Below are 5,626 nucleotides of genomic sequence, written 5' to 3'. Positions count from 1 at the left end.
CCACTGAACCCAGAGCTCGGCGACGGTGACCCTAATCTGAGTCTTCACTCTGATGCTGGTCCCGACATTACATCTCCGAGCGGGATCAGAGCCCTCGGGCTTCGAATCCACTGGCCTCGCCTCCTTGACTCTGTAACCGAGTTTCAGGACCAGATCTGATCTCGATGGTCCTTTTTTTTAAAAAAAAGCCTTTCCCCCTGGCATTAAAAAGCCTTTGGAAAGTGAAATCGAATGGTTACATAGTATTCTCTTTTACATTTGAGCATAATTAGCTTAACCCTTCTCCTAATATTGACCTTATGTTAGTTTCAATTTGTCACTATTACGAAACACATTGTGATGAATATCTTTGTAAATAAACCTGTAACCATGTATCAATTACTTTCTTACGTCGGATACATAGAAATGAACGTATTGGCCTAACACATTTGATACATATTGCAAACTTGATTTCGAGAGGGTGTGTAAACTTAGACTATAGTGTCTGTCTCCTTGCATTGTTGCCAACATTATGCGTTATTGTTAAAATAAAGACAAGAAGGAATTTAGGATAGAAAGGAGCTTTCTCAGCGTGATTGAGAGCATCTATAAAAAATGTCTGATCACATCCTACTTAATGGTGACAGAAGGCTTTCCCCCTAAGGTCAGGAACCCTGCAAGGACATCCATTCCCATTGCTTCTTTTCAGTGGTGTATTAGTCTTAAATATTCGTTAATATGAGATACGTTAAACCACGGTGCATTTTAATTTGCATATCTTTGTTTTCTTTTCTCGTGTTTAAATTGGCACTTTGCATTTCCTCTTTTACGAACTACATATCTGTAGTCTTTGCCCACGCTTCTGTTGGAGGCCTGGGCTTTTAAATTTTTTTCTGAGCCTTCTAGATTTTTGCCTTAAGTACTTACTCCTACAAATCTGTAGTTTGCTGTTTCTTCTTGAAAGCCATATTTTTGCCATAGTTTATTTTATATATTTTTGTGATCAAAACTATTGAGTTTGTCTCTCTTTAAATTGCTTTGATTCTTAACCATTCCTTCTTATAGTATTGCATGGTGCTACAGAAACTATATGGCTTCTAGATTTAAGAACTACTTGAGTAGTTCATCACCCTATTATTTCCATAACAAATTTTTCTATGAAAAAGTAGTTCTTACATCCTGCAGCTGATGTTATTTGTGTCGTTTTAGTGCATCGATAAGGGAAAAAATGGCTCAGAGAATTAATTTGCAACCTTGGTTCAAAGTCGTAATGTGTATAATTTATATTCGGTTCTGAGTAAGGTTTTCATCTATAAAACTCAATTAAAAGGATAGTAAGGTTGATAGTCAGGAATCATACAGGACCATAAAAATTCATACTAGAATTTCACAGGGAAGGATAGTTTAATTTGGACTGAAAGTTCACCTTACTAATTGTTCAAAATGGACACGGAGAGATGTCTTCTCCATTCAAAAGGGGCTGAAGAGTATGAACAAGTGGGAAGAACAGTTATTTTCATGGGCCATTTAATCAATAGTGTTTACTGAGTATATTGACTATTGAATTTTCCAAAGGTTGTTAGTACACAGAAGTTTGTTTTTATATATATATTAGTCTGTTAGTTTATAAGAGAGACACTAAATAATGTTTTATTTGACTTTATTTGTAGCTTGATTCATGTCTAGTATCTCCAGGTTAATAGTCGGTGTTCCTGTATTTTTATTATACCTTATATTTTTTGTCTCGTAATGAGTTTGGATGTGAGTCAGTGGGACAAGATGTACCTCAGAGTAACTATTTTCCAGAATTACTGTAGTCATATGATGACTACGATGTTTATGGTACCAAAATTCTCAACATAAAACAAGGCGAAAGTCCGGATGAAGCTTTAAGGGAATAATTTAGACAAAAGCACACAAAAAGAGTCCTGGATTACTGAACTTCAAAAAGAATTCATCCATCAATTACGACTTCAAAACGCATGAGTGGAAACAGGAGAAAATGATACTAAACAGCGCCATCGGAAGGGGCTCTGAACACGTGAATTGCCAGCGTGCGATTCAAGCCCCAGGCAGCGGGCTTACTCTGCTTCTCCCATGCCCGGTTTGGTCCAGCCTTTCTAGAATTTTCTTTCTGTATATTCACGGTACCTGCACATAGCGGGGACTCGGTCAATGGTAGCTACTACGAACACCTTTTTGGTAGGTCCTTGAGGAACAGAATCAGCATTCGAAAAAGAGTATCAAGAGGGTGGGCTCCGGGGCCAGGCTGTCCAGACGCAAATCTCGCATCTGCCATCGACCAATCGTGTGACTTGGAACGTGGGCACCTAACCGCTGAGTGTCAGTTCCCTCTCGTTTAAAATGAAAATAGTAGCAGCATCATAGGTTTATGTCAGGACTACATGAGACAACGCATCAAAAATATCCGATCTCTAGTGAGCATCTCGTATACCTGAGCCACTCAGCGCAGCGGGCATGAAAGCACCAGCAGCTGTCTGTTATTTCCTGTCCATATCATCCTACACGAGTAAAATGAAACACACAGAAACGCAGTCTGAGGGCTACTGAATCCGTGAGCATTAGGTTGAGACGCATGAAATAAACAAACACCCCTCCCCTCACGCACAAACCGGCAGTTGAGAAACACAGAAATGAATTTCTCTCCCACGTAAAATGAGCCAGAAGGTAGGCAGCCCAGGGCTGTTCAAGGGGATATGCGATGATCTGGTTCCGAGTTGTCACTGACTCTCCCTCCTTACCGAGATGTCCCACAGTCCTGGAAGGTGGCTGACCCCAACCTCTGCGCTCCTTTTGCAGGCGATGGGGGTGGGGGAGGGGGATGGGTGTGCCCTTAGCCTTTAAAAATATTTGCCAGTTGCATCCAACGCTTCCATTAACATTCCAATGGCCAGAACTTGGTCTCAGTCACAGCGAGCTACAGGGGAGACTAGAAAATAATCTTCATTCTGGCTGATCCTGTGCCCAGCCAATAATTGGGGGTCCTAGAGCAACAAAGGGGAGGATAGGCATTAGGGAAGAAAATGGGGTTCCCTGCCACAGCCTAGTGGGCAACAAACTGGCTCCGAGAGAGAAACTGATAACATCCAAGAGAAATGAGGGTAAGCCAAGATTTATGGATTTGTTTTATCTGTTAAAGCAGGACTGTCAATGGTTTGCTTTATGCTTCAATCCTAAAAACCATAAAAAAAGATTATGTTCTCGGCCCTCCTGGAAACGCTTACCGCTTACCGGAGCAGCCTTCCCATTCTGACCTTTGAGGCTTAGAGAGAGCACTTGGGAAGATTTCAAAGAAATGCCACCAGGATGACTAACCGCTCGAAACGATAAGACCCACGAGGATCTTTAAGGAATGGACATGAGTCAGCCAGGGAAAGAAATGGCTGGAGGGTGACTAAATAAGGATGTCCTGCCACGTAAAGGACACAGAGGAGGAGGAAGAGGATCCAGAAGATGGCCGGCTGTTCCTCTCCACTAAGGACCAAGAGAAGGAAAAAGGGAAGCGGGAAGGACTTCGGGTGACCTGTAAGGACAAATGTGCTGATGGGGATGGCTATTAAAATACCGCACGTGGAGACGATGGGTTGGCATCTCTGAACGCTGTCGTGGTTGAACACGCCCCTCAGAGGGCAGGGAAGCGGGGGTCGGACGGGCAGGGGAACGACTTGAACGTCTACGGTTTCCTTTCTCGTGCCTCAGTTTCTCCCATGGAATAACGACATCTCGGAGTTCGGAAAAAGGATGCTATGTTGATATGAAAGACCGGTTCTGTTTTGGCACGTGTCCGAACAATAATAACTACTCACCACTGGTATAATGCAGACTAGATCCTACAAGGAGAGAGGAATGAATTTGCGGTTTTACGATTCCAATTTTTAAATTCCGAAAGGAGTACCATGGTTTCCCATCAAGACAGTACAGCAAGATGCACTTCGTCTGCCGCAAACATTAAGCAATGCCAAACAACACATGCGCAGAGAAAATAAAGAAGATAGAGTGTGACTCAGAAACGGGATAATTACTTACAAGGACCAGAAACAGTAAGAGCCGAGGCAGGTGGAATCTGGGACCTGTGGCCGTGGGTCTCAAGACGGGCAGTGGCAGCTGAGGCTCTGGCTTCTCCAAGTGTCCTACCAAAGCCACCTTTGCCGCTGAAGCCAGAGGCGGAGGTATAGCATCTCCTCCTTCCTCTTTGCCTTTGTCCCTCTCCAAAGCCCCCTCCCCAGGGGTAACCGCGTTTCCTTTGGGGGCCTCCCGGAGGCCACTCTGTAGTAAGGTGCAGACATTAGGTTTTTCTGCTTGTCTTCTCCTTTCCCTATTTCTGTTCACATCTGCATTGTTCTTACGTTCCCATTCTGTTCAAGAACTATAATTAAGGCGTTGGGGCCTTGTAGGTTCATCGCACAAACAAGTAATGTGACTGAACCCATAGAAAAGGGAAAGTTATCCTGTGTCATTCAACCAGTGTCATGATCAAATAGAACAGTCTTCCACATTCTATACAGAGCTGAGAATCGCGGCACGTCTCAGTTAGCTTCCTATCTGAATCTCACGCAGCGTCCGTTTTCGCCACAGTTTGTGATTTTGTTGTGTGGGTGTTTATATGGAGCTCTTGAAATGTCCTCCTGTTCTCATTAAGTACTTCCGGGTTCTGAACTAGAACAATGTGTGTAATGAAATCTATTTTCCTTTGAAAGATATGCTTCCTGGAGCCCTTTCATTTTTCCGTTTTAATTTGAACTGACAGCTTTCCGGGACTGGGACACACGTGACACCCTGTGGCTTCTTTTCAATGAGCTCCTGGGTGAGGCCCCTTGGGTCCTGGATTCATGCCTCCTCTTCCCTAGATTTCTTCTGAGTTTGGGAAGAATACATGCTCGATTTTTTTTTTTTTTCCAGAAATGGTATACGAAGAGATAGATCTTGCGAGTGCTCAATTTTTATTTTGTTGGCACCTTATTTGTTTGATTGGACATAGGATTCTAGGTCAAAATAATGTTTCCTTGTGAGTTCTGGGTCAGCGTTGCTTTAGACCGATCTGATGCCAATTTAGCCCTCATTTCCACACAAGAAACTCGTTTTCTCTCTACAAGGTTTTAGGGTTTTTCTTCTTAACTCTGGCATTCTGAACTCTCACCAGAATACGTCTAAGTGTTGGTATACGTGTATCACCCTCTTCCACCCTCACCAGAATAGGAGGTGAGTGAGAAGTTTTTTTCACTCTGTACCCTTGAGTTTTTCTTCAGTTCAAGGACATTACACTGTCCCCCCTGATCCACAGGGGATGCATTCCGAGACCCCCAGTGGACGCCTGAAATGAGTTAATACGGAACTCTGTAGGTACTGTTTTTCCTATATATACATGCCTATGATAGAGTTTATAAATTAGGTGCAGTAAGAGATTAACAACAATAACTAGTAATGAAATAGAAATATTATGACAATATCCTGTAATAAAAGTTAAGAGAATGTGGTCTCTCTTTGATGGCCGATCTGATAACTGACAAGGCCACCAAGGGACTACCAGGTGGAGAGCCCCTACATCACGGAGACTGGACGACTCACGTCCCGGGCAGGACACAGTACGACGTTGCACCACGCTGCTCAGAACGGCTCACAAGTGAAA

The 5,626-nt window shown here is 43.2% G+C and overlaps 1 long non-coding RNA gene across 1 annotated transcript; it reads right to left on the bottom strand.

Annotated features, from left to right (window-relative positions):
* Window positions 1–1,625: 1,625 nt before the first annotated feature.
* On the bottom strand, window positions 1,626–5,404 carry LOC112479842. The gene is made up of 2 exons (XR_003046374.1): window positions 3,225–5,404; window positions 1,626–2,984 (listed from the first exon to the last, which is right to left on the bottom strand). It is a non-coding gene; the product is annotated as an uncharacterized LOC112479842 (long non-coding RNA).
* Between the last annotated feature and the right edge of the window lie 222 nt (window positions 5,405–5,626).

This window comes from Pteropus alecto, unplaced genomic scaffold (genome assembly GCF_000325575.1).
Source record: "Pteropus alecto unplaced genomic scaffold, ASM32557v1 scaffold80, whole genome shotgun sequence".
Classification (NCBI taxonomy): Eukaryota; Metazoa; Chordata; class Mammalia; order Chiroptera; family Pteropodidae; genus Pteropus; species Pteropus alecto.
This window is presented reverse-complemented; position numbering and strand designations above follow the sequence as displayed.